The 11743-nt window shown below is 47.0% G+C and overlaps 1 non-coding gene across 1 annotated transcript; it reads right to left on the bottom strand.

Moving 5' to 3' along the window:
* Positions 1–2161: 2161 nt before the first annotated feature.
* TRNAS-GCU lies at positions 2162–2243 on the bottom strand. The gene has a single exon. It is a non-coding gene; the product is annotated as a tRNA-Ser (tRNA).
* Positions 2244–11743: the final 9500 nt, after the last annotated feature.

Consider the following 11743-nt stretch of genomic DNA (forward strand, 5'->3'; position numbering starts at 1 on the left):
CGCCCGCCCGCTGCCCTGTGATGACCGTGCCCTGTCCCCAGAGAACACTCGATCCTCCTGGTCCCGCCTGGAAACAGCCAGCGACAGGACTCCCTCGTCCCCTCGGTGTCCTCGGAGTCCTTCCCCGGCGACTCAGTCCCTTCACGGAGGCCATGTCTCCCCGCCCCGTGGAGCCGCACCTCCGTTCCTCGGGGGTCTCCCGTCGCCGCATTGATTCGATACCCGGATTTTGTCATGTTAAGGGTTTGTTCCTGGTGGTTTGGGCTGCTGTCTTTCACACCACCCGAGCTTGTCCTGAGGGTCCCAGCTCTGGACTTGGATGGAGTAGGGGTCGGAGACGCTCAGCCACGCAGAACCGGGAAGGTTCCGGACAAACGCTCATCATGCGGATGTTGGAGAGATGGGAGAAACGCGGGTAAACGTGGGTACTGGGGAGAAGAGAAACCAGGCCAACCATGTTTTGAAACAAAACAGAAGTAGTAGTTTCAAACCGTAGCATAAATTAGCATTACCTGCAGCTTGTTAGAGCACACAGTGTTGCGCCCCCGCCCTACAGTTTGTGTATCTAGCAAGCTAACTAGAGTGACCTCATCTGTTGCATAGGAGCTAATGCTTTGAATCCAATGGTCCAATCCAGACCTCTAACTGAGGCATTTAACATTTTCATTCTAATAAAGCAATCAAACAAGTTTTACCCTCAAACCACACACAGGTTCAACCACGCCAATCCCCGAAATCTGTTAAATCTTAAATATTTAATCAGTCCAATTTATAAACTGCCAGTGGTTACCCAGAAACTCTGTGATAAACCAAGACTACCAAACTTATCAGGATTCGGGATTCCTAACCAGTTCCTTCTCACTGTACGTGCTTGTGCCTGCATTGAGATGATGTGACAATGCTAGTTCACACAATAATCCCCTTTGGAGGGTCGCACAAGCAGGTGTGGTGTTGTCTTTCCACTTCGTTGGTGGGGAGTGTAAATCAGTACAAACCCCAAGGACGAAATGTGACAATATCTCACGAATGACTACACCCTAGCACACAGCACACCGCTGCTAGGTATTTATGTGGCAGGTGCAGAGACACATACATGCAAAATGGTGTATATATTCAGATGTAGACATGTTTACTCCTTTTTATAAGTACGATCTACATATGGTCTTGCACTATGTCTTTTTTCATTTAATGATCTATCTTGAGAGCTTAATATTATATATCCATACTTTGTTTCTGGAAGGATACTTGAGGGCTAGTAGTGTCCTCCCGGTGGGGAGGGGTAACTGGTGACAAAACTTGCTGTATAGCTTTTTATACTTTTCGAATCGCGTGACTGTAGAACTTACAAAAATAGTAATAATAGGGGCACCCAACTGGCTCCGTGGGTAGAGCATGCAGGTTTTGATCTTGAGGTTGTGAGTTCAAGCCCCGCATTGGGTATAGAGCTTCCTTTAGTCAATTTAATTTAAAAAATAAAAATAAATAAAAAGCGTGTGTCTTGGAAAAAATGGAAATAATAAAATGAATATGTTATTCCCCCCCCACCCCCAAAGTTCTGCCAAGATGGAAGTTACAAGTAGAAACTACACAATACTAATATTTTTCTTTGCTTTCCTCAGGAAGAAATCTTTAGCCCTAACTGGCAATGTTACTTTTAGTTTTGTCATACCTCTAAGAACACATACTCCTCCTTGTCAAAGACAAGAATCCTTAGGAAATAACGGTTGCTTTTAAAGTTAGAATAAAAGATAATAGACGAAAATTGCAGTAGAGGTAACATTAGCCTGAAAATGCCTTAAATAACCCGTGAGGTTTAATATGTACAGTTTTGTGTACATTACTCTGTGGACAATCTTATCAGTTCCTCTTTAAGTAATATTTTTCTATGGTCCTCAATTATTCAACTGTTTCCTCAGTGGGGAATCCGGGCTAAGCAAAACATAATTGTAAGGGAATGGAAATTTGATGGGAGAATGAAACATGAGCGAAATAAACCAATTAGCAAATGAAGGTCCAGCGCGATAAGTGTACTGAAGAAGCAGAGAACGGGGAGGCTTCGAGGGAATCACTCAACTGGGTGGAGAGTGAGGAATTAACTCACCGAGAGAAAGCGCTTACCCGTCGCTTGGGACGCGCCGAACAAAATATGAGACGCGGCCAGCGACGAGGATGGGATTCGAACCCACGCGTGCAGAGCACAATGGATTAGCAGTCCATCGCCTTAACCACTCGGCCACCTCGTCACACGGGAGCCTGGCTGCTCTGGTTTCTCCCTCCCTGCTGCCCTCCGCAACTTGTGCCGCAATACGTCCAACCGCCCTTTCCCCGGCTCCCGCGTCGCGACCACAGTCTGAGTCACGTGTCCGAAAGTACCGCCCAAACCGACCGCTCGGGAGCGGTGGGTGCGTTCCTCTGCAAACACCTGACGGCAGGTGCGGCCAGGTCTGCTCCACCCAGCCCCCGCCCGGCCGCCCGGGACGCACCCCCAGACGTGCACCCCGCTTTCCCGGGACGGATTCCCCGCGCACTGGCCCTGCGATTCCCCTGTGTTGTTTGTTACCCCCTCCAGCCCTTGGCCGTGGTCTACAACGCCTCGGCAGCAGGTGAGAACCAGTTTGGGGAAAAGCAGACGGGCGAGCGCCCCGCTGGGCAGTGTCTGCAACGCTGCACCAGGCGGGCTCACCGGGCGCCGTCCAGGTCCGGGGCGGCCGCGGTGCAGCCCGCGCGGGACTCAGGGCGCACGGTCCCCGCGCCGCTCCTTCCCGCGCAGCGTCAGTACCCGCGACCCCCACCTTGGGAGCCGCACTGAGTAACCCCGACCTCTTCCACTCGTGAGACTGTGCGTGCTCTTTGTTGGTCACTGCACAATTTTGGAGGGGGATATTGTCTTTTCCGCCAAAATGTTGGTGCTTTTTGCCTCCCTGTGAAATCTCTTAGCTCTGTGCTCAACTAGGTTGCAGGGACTCTTCTGTCTCCCGTGTTCACCGAATTTCAAGATACCTTCAGGCGGCACGAAACTACCCTGTAGGCTACTTCATCCGCGCAACAGTCGTGTTCCTCTGAGGGGAGCTCATCCTTCACCACACACGCACCTTCGGAGACTCAAGGGCGAGCCCATTTCACACCAGTAACTTCAGGACCCGCCCCGGGGGGAGCAGGTGCCGGGTGCGGCTTGCTGCTATTGAGTACAAGTTTCACTGAAGTTTGGTTTACACCACTCTCCATCGGCTGGACGGCGGGGAATAGTGTATCTATGTTGACCATCATATTACACCAAAGCCAGAGTAAGCAGACAATAGCTATTGTTAAGTGAAGGGATGAAATGTTCTGGATTTAATACAAAATCTGAGCCTCAGAGACAAGGTACCTAGAAAGAATATTTTCTATTAATTAAACCTCTTGGGTTAATACTTCTAGTTAAAAAAACCCATGAGGCTGCGATGATTATTAAATTAGATAATATCAGTAAAATGCTTAGAAAACTGTCTTGCAAATAGTAGCGGCTGTGGAAGTCATTTGACATTGTAGTTGTTTTATGACTAATAAAATAAACTAATGATTAATTATATGAATATTCAACAAGAAAAGAAAATCAGTAGGAAAAAAAAAACATAACCCCCCACCACCACATATGGTCAATTCACAGAAGAAAATCAAATGGTTAATGAGCATAACTGAAATGCTCCGCCTATACATAAGGATATGCCACTTACACCAATAATATCTCACTCTCCCTCCCCTACTCCCACTTCAGATTTCTGAAATACTGTCCATGCAGGTGTTAATTGGCTCAACCACACTGAAGGACAATTGCAAAAGACCTATTAAAGTTTACAAAGTTCATACCTTCCTTAACCCAGCAGTCAACCCACTAGTAGATTATGCTAGAGAAATACCAACATTAGTTTGAAAAAATATATATATACACACACAGATTACATATAGTACCATGGGACGCTCCTGCTGATAGTTAAATATTAGAAACCACCCAATGCCCACCAAATGGAATTCTTAGATAACTTTTTTTAAAAGCAGGCTCCACACCCAGCATAGAGCCCAAAGCAGAGCTTGAACCCACGACCCTGAGAACAAGACCTGAGCAGAGATCAAGAGTCCCACGCTCAACCAACTGAGCTACCAGGTGCCTCCAAATAACTTATGATTAAAAACAACATTGGAGGAGTATGTGATCATTAATAAGAACAAAGCTACATGTAGTAACTGACAAATATTTTCCCACTTATTTTTTAAAGGCAAATTGTGGAACAGGATGTATAGTATTTTTGTGTTGTTTTAGTATTGTGTTTCATTTTAGGTAATAGACTGAATTCAGATATTTATGTTTTTTAAGATTTTATTTTTTTGAAAGTAATCTCTACACCTAAGGGGAGCTTAAACTTACAACCCTGAGGTCAAGAGTCACATTCTTCACCCACTGAGCCAGCCAGGAGCCCGCGTCTAGATATTTATTATCACTGAAGGTCATCTAGCTTCAGCCTCAATTTTATCAAGGTCCCAAACTTAGACTTTCCATGTTATCTTCACAGAAGTATTATGTATGGCTATATAACTGATGGGGTTTTGGAATATCGGTGAGGTTCAGTGGGGCGGAGTCCGGAGCCCACGACCAAGAAAGAATTCTTGAGACGTCTTTGGTGCAAAATGGTGGTTCATTAAAGCACGGGGACAGGACCTGTGGGTAGAAAGAGCTGCTGCTCTGGGTTGTGAGGGGGCTGATTATGTACTATGGGGTTGGGGGAGGTGAGGAGACAGGGAGTTTCAAAAGGATTTTCATATGTTAAAGAAGACTCACAGGATACTGGAGGGCCTTGTCATTGTCAAGTGAAGGTTGTTTTCCCCTCTAGCAAGGCATTAGCATTGAGACGGTTGGGGGCTTCCGGGAGGAACATTACACTCTGCCTGCTTCAAATATCTGTCTATGGTCTGCAGGTTATAAAGATACTTAATTGTATCTACATTTCCTTCTGGAAGCTAGATTATTGATAGAAATGCTCTGTTCTTGTAAATTGCTAAAACATTTGTAAACCGAAGGAGACTTCTGTCTTGCAGGATTGCAATCTCTGCAAGTTAACTATTTGTTTTTCCTTTCCTTAGCTGTAGGGCAGCCAGGAGCGCCTGAGGAATTCGCATGGGGGGGAGGTTGTGGGGTGTCAGCTTCTGCTTTGTCCTCAGCTGGCCTTCTGTTCCCTCATCATAACTATTATGCATACAACCATTGTGCATTTCTTTTTTATGAGTTAGCTGAAGAGTTTTTAATACATCCCAATATTTTCACATTTTATTTGTCATTTATTTTTTATATACTGGGCATGAATCTTTTGCAACTTCTGAAAGTCTCTGAGTGATAGAAAAAACATCCTGAAGGATGTATATTAATTGTTAACAGCTGGGATCTGAGGTTTTTAACTTTCTATATGAAATCTTTTTCAAGATTTTATTTTTTCTCTACAATGAGTATGTGTGGCTTAGTAATTTCATTTTAAAAAGTAAAGATGAGGGGCGCCTGTGTGGCTCAGTCGTTAAGTGTCTGCCTTGGCCTCAGGACGTGATCCTAGGGTCCTGGGATCGAGCCCCCACTCGGGCTCCCTGCTCCACTGGGAGCCTGCTTCTTCCTCTCCCACTCCCCCTGCTTGTGTTCCCTCTCTTGCTGGCTGTCTCTGTCAAATAAATAAATAAAATCTTTTAAAAAAAAAGTAAAAATAAATTTAAACAAAGTATTTAAAGGCAGAAGAGGGACGGCTGGGTGGCTCAGTTGGTTAAGCGTCTGCCTTTGGATCAGGTCATGGATCCCAGGGTCCTGGGATCGAGCCCGTGTCACGCTCCCCAAAGAGAGCCTGCTTCTCCCTCTCCTTCCTGCTCCTGCTCTCTGTCACTCTCTCTCAAATGAATAAATAAAATCTTAAAAAAACAATGAAGGCAGAAGAGTGGTGAACAGAGCCAAATAAATGCTGCTCAGACACGAAGATACTGAGAAATGACCACTGGACTTTGTAACACTTTATTTATGATAGGATGGGGTTTCATCTTAACGTCTTGCAGATCAAGCTGGCAGACACCACTTGTAAGAGGTCTGATCCCACACACTTCTTCAGGTGGAAAGCAGTCCTTTCACAATTTTCTACAGCGTAGCGCATTGTCATGGCTGTTGGGGGCCTCAAGCTCCTGCCCGGACTCTCTTCCTAGCAGAGGTTCCTAACCTCATTGCGTATTTCTCACCAAACTACTGAGGATCAGGGCTCTATTTCCCCGTCTTTTCCTAGTAGGGATCTGGGTTTCACTTCCCATTTCCACGGGGAGAACGTATGATGTTCAGAAGCAGATGTTTGATTACAAACCCCTCTCAAGCAGAGTCTGAGCAGAGTTCCCATTCAGTGCCCTCCATTAACCCCGCGCTTCCACCCTTTTCCCTCATGACCCGCTCACCTTCCTGACCCTTCAGCCTGCACATCCTTCAGACGAGCTCACTGTCCTCTGTCCCTGTTGTGCTGGTCTCTCTCTCCTTCCCTACCTGTACACGCTCAACCACTGCGTAGTCTGGGGATTTATGTTCAAGCCTGGAGCATCTGGTTGATGTCTGATTACGTTTAATATTCTGTAGTTGCAGTAAGAGGAGAGACTGCAGCAAATCTACCACAGGGATTTGTACTTTGAGTGTGATGAAACCACAGCACCCACCATCCACACCTCCGTTCTCTCAACAAGTATTTACAAATGTCTTTTCTCCTCCAGGCACTGAGCTCCGCACAGTGTACGTTCCCCGGGGGAGGACAAACACTGAAACAAGAAACACAAGTAAGTACATGCTCACAAATTTTGCTAAGGGATGTGAAAAATGTACAGCGCGGCATGAGAAAAATCACATGGGAGGTTAATGTTAACTGAAAGATTAGGAAATGTGTCTCTGAATAGATATCCTTTTTTTTAATTTTAAGATTTTATTTATTTACTTTGAGAGAGAGAGAGCAGGAGCAGAGGGGAGGGGAGAGGAAGAAGCTGACTCCCCACTGAGCAGGGAGTCCGATGCAAGACTCGATCCCAGGACCCTGGGATCATGACCTGAGCTGAAGGCAGTCGTTTCACCAACTGAGCCGCCCAGGCTCCCTGAATAGATGTCCTTTAGGCAAGTAGGTGACATTTAGAATAAAACCTGAGGAAAGGGTAGGCACAGGCATGGGAATGTGAAGTGAAAGGCATGTGTAGGAATGTTAGGAAGCTTGAGAGAAGGCCAGTGTGAGCTGCACAGAGTGAGCAAGGGACACAGTGAGGGAAGGACACTGAAGAGGGTGGCCAAATCACACAGGCATTGACCACGTCTAGGATTTGAAATTTTTCACAAACTGCAATGGGAACCTATTGAAGCTTGTAAGTGGTGGAGGATTACGATCTGTTTCATGTTTCTGAAAGATCATTCTGGAGAGAACAGGTGGCAAGAACGGATGTGAGCAGCCTAGTGGGGAAGCCATGGCGGCGGCCTCCACGAGAGATGGTGGTGCTGTGGACTGGCATCGTGGCAGTAGGAATGCAGAGAGGTGCACGGAGACAAGACGTATTTTGGAGATAAGATCTCCTATATCTGCCGATGATTTGGATACACACTGACAGGGACACAAAGGGTGACGACTCTTGGTTTGCTGGGAACTTTCCCCTTTTAGCACTGAAAGTTCCTCCTCTCTGGGACCCTCTCAGTCTCAGGCAAACCCAAGCTGGAGACAGGATGAAGGATTTGGCGAAGAATTTAGCATTTTAAAGGACTGTATAAAATAGCAGACATATCAATACCAAGTGACTCTTTCCTTACTCAAGATTTTAATTACCAATGGTAAAGATTCTGGAATTTTCTCTCTTTCACAGTACATGGAATTCACAGGAAATCATTTGCTGATTTCTTGGTTTCTCAGTTTTAATGATTCCATTCTTTCTTTTGACAATTTATTTAAATAATGCAAGGTTAAGTTGTACATATTTAATTTATTCAAAATAGGGAAAACTTTTAAGAAAACTTCCAATCGTGCAAAAGCTTAGATAACCAATTTGTTTGAATCCATATTAACCTGGAATAAAAATTTTTTTGTTTGTAGATGTCTTCTTAGCAAAAGTGGCAGGCCAGTCTTAAAATCTGAAGACCCAAAGTACAAGCTTCTGAAAAGAAAGTGTGTTTTGACAGAAACAATGACCCAGGTTAAATATAATGAGCAAATGAAATCTAGGGAAAGGAGACTTTCAGAAGGCAATTGCGAAGTATTCAAGTAGAAGAGAGAAGTGAAGAGATCACGCATTGCCTTGAACATGGGCATTTAGGTGACTCTGTTCTTGAAGAATATTGCTGATTAAGTTCAAATTAATAAAATCAGTATTTAACACTGATCCTTAAAAGGGAAATTATCTTGCTGAGCATGTAAGCAGACCTCTGCCCTACCAACTTTGGGCAATGGAATTGTTCACCTGATCCTTTATTTTAAGACCATTCCAAGAAAAATTATCACATTGATCAAAATAAAAAAGAATAAAACAACGAAATCTGAAAAAGCCATTTTTTTCCTACTAGACATCCTCACTAAATAAGTAGTGATTATATTGAAAATCCCCATCTCTCTTCTCTTACATATTGGATGTTTATGGATAAAATGATATGATGCCTGGATTTTCTTTACAGGAGGGAAAATGTTATATATATATATATAGAGAGAGAGAGAGAGAGAGAGAGAAGGAGGCAGAGAGGGAGAGGTTGGGGAAAATACTGCTAAATCTTGTAGTTGGGAGACAGACATATGAGGCTTTATTATTTTCCTTGCTTTTTCGTGTGTTTAAAAATTTCCATAATAAAAGTAGCAGTACTTAGCTGGCTCAGTCAGTAGAGCACACGACTCCCGATCTCAGGGTCATGGGTTCGAGCCCCACATGGGGGGAAGAGTTTACTTAATAAAAGTATTTTTAAATATCCATAATAAAAAGTTATAATATGTTTGACTCTACTTCATTGCATGAAAATGCCAGATGTTATGGTCCCACCACAAACGAAATTAATAAAATGGTCCTGGGAAGTGTAAGTAGATAAACAAAGACCTGTATAACGTTGCTGACAAGAAAAGCCGAGGGAGGGGTTTAACACCCTTTTCGTCGAAATTCCTTACGGACAACCTAAAGGCTAGTGGACGAAACCAGCAAATCGGACGAGCCCGCGGGGCGCCCCAGGTGCACTGGTGCGTGGGCAGTGCTCTCCCGGCTGCGGTCCCCACGCCTCTGCCCCGAGACCAGCAAGGTGTCCCCCGCTGCGAACCTCAGTTTGCGCCTTATTCCCGGGAAAGCGCTGAAGGTCGAGGAGCGCAAGCTGCACCTGACCTGCTCCCCGAGGTTGGCGGGGGAGGCGGGGGCCGCGCCGCAGGCTTCCGTAATTCGTGGTGTCTTCTGCAGCCCCCACAGCTGCGTGGTGACGGGGGCAAAACCACACGGCGCCCCCTTCCCGCCCTGACCCCAAGGACCCCAGGGTCACCTCTGCAGGGGGCGCCCTCACCCTCCCTCCCGGGTCTCCCAGCGCAGGGCGCCCGGGTGCCCGCAGCGCAGCTCCGAACCTCCGCGCACAGCGTGGGACGCTAACTTCAGACGACAGATTGGAGGATGCGTTCGAGACTGGTGGCACACGCCACTGTCCGCGCCACCTGCCAAACCCCGGGATCGGGGTCCGCTGCGCGCGCAGGGGCCCCCCTCGACTCTTGGGGGCTCACGAAGGCGCTCCCCGGCCCCGCCTGCGGAGGTGGCTGCCGGAGCCCGAACCTTTCCCACCTGCGGGCGAGCGTCTCCCGGGCGCAGGTCCCGCAGCCGCAGCGCCAAAACCGGGGACTGCTGGGGGGTTTCAGCGCTGGGGACGCAGGGCCCGCAACCTGCTGACCCGGAGAAAATACTTATAAACCACAGGTCTGGTTGGGATCCTTCACTGCGCTTCCCTCGCCTTTCCCCTGCGAACGTAACGTGACAGCCCCGCACCCAGCACCCAGCCAGTCGGCGGGCGCCACTTGTCAACATTTGCTCACTTTGTTTTTCGACCTTTCCATTTCAACCTTTTTCAGTATTATTTTGTTTTTCTTTTTTTAAAAAAAGTTTATTTATTTATCCGAGAGAAAGAGAATAGCGACAGAAGTAGGGAGAGAGGACAGGAGGGCGGTGGAGAGGGAGAATCAGGTTCCCCGCTGATCAGGGAGCCCGACGTGGGGCTCATTCCCAGGACCCTGGATCATGACCTGAGCCAAAGGCAGCGGCTTAACCGACTGAGCCACTCAGGGGCCCTTGGGACCCTTTTCTAATATAGATGTTTATGCTACAGATTGCCCTCTAACTACTGCTTTCGTGGCATCCACAAATTCTGATATATTGTGTTTTCATGATCATTTGATTCAAAATACCTTATAACATCTCAGGTTTTCTCTAAATTCATGAATGGATATTTTAAGTGTATTTACTGGGGCGCCTGGCTGGCTCAGTCAGAGGACCGTGTAACTCTTGATCTTGGGGTTGTGAGTTCGAGCCCTGTATTGCGTGTAGAGATTATTTATTTATTTATTTATTTATTTATTTATTTATTTATTTATTTAAAGATTTTATTTACTTATTTGACAGAGAGACAGCCAGCAAGAGAGGGAACACAAGCAAGGGGAGTGGGAGAGGGAGAAGCAGGCTCCCAGGGGAGCATGGAGCCGGATGTGGGGCTCGATCCCAGAACCCTGGGATCACGCTCAGAGCAGAAGGCAGATGCCTACCGACTGAGCCTCCCAGGCGCCCCAGGGTGGAGAGATTAAATAAATAAATAAATAAATAAATAAATAAATAAATAAATAAATAATCTCTACACGCAATACAGGGCTCGAACTCACAACCCCAAGATCAAGAGTTACACGGTCCTCTGACTGAGCCAGCCAGGCGCCCCAGTAAATACACTTAAAATATCCATTCATGAATTTAGAGAAAACCTGAGATGTTATAAGGTATTTTGAATCAAATGATCATGAAAACACAATATATCAGAATTTGTGGATGCCACGAAAGCAGTAGTTAGAGGGCAATCTGTAGCATAAACATCTATATTAGAAAAGGGTCCCAAGGGCCCCTGAGTGGCTCAGTCGGTTAAGCCGCTGCCTTTGGCTCAGGTCATGATCCAGGGTCCTGGGAATGAGCCCCACGTCGGGCTCCCTGATCAGCGGGGAACCTGATTCTCCCTCTCCACCGCCCTCCTGTCCTCTCTCCCTACTTCTGTCGCTATTCTCTTTCTCTCGGATAAATAAATAAACTTTTTTTAAAAAAAGAAAAACAAAATAATACTGAAAAAGGTTGAAATGGAAAGGTCGAAAAACAAAGTGAGCAAATGTTGACAAGTGGCGCCCGCCGACTGGCTGGGTGCTGGGTGCGGGGCTGTCACGTTACGTTCGCAGGGGAAAGGCGAGGGAAGCGCAGTGAAGGATCCCAACCAGACCTGTGGTTTATAAGTATTTTCTCCGGGTCAGCAGGTTGCGGGCCCTGCGTCCCCAGCGCTGAAACCCCCCAGCAGTCCCCGGTTTTGGCGCTGCGGCTGCGGGACCTGCGCCCGGGAGACGCTCGCCCGCAGGTGGGAAAGGTTCGGGCTCCGGCAGCCACCTCCGCAGGCGGGGCCGGGGAGCGCCTTCGTGAGCCCCCAAGAGTCGAGGGGGGCCCCTGCGCGCGCAGCGGACCCCGATCCCGGGGTTTGGCAGGTGGC

This window comes from Ursus maritimus, unplaced genomic scaffold, assembly GCF_017311325.1.
Source record: "Ursus maritimus isolate PB19 unplaced genomic scaffold, ASM1731132v1 scaffold_30, whole genome shotgun sequence".
Classification (NCBI taxonomy): domain Eukaryota; kingdom Metazoa; phylum Chordata; class Mammalia; order Carnivora; family Ursidae; genus Ursus; species Ursus maritimus.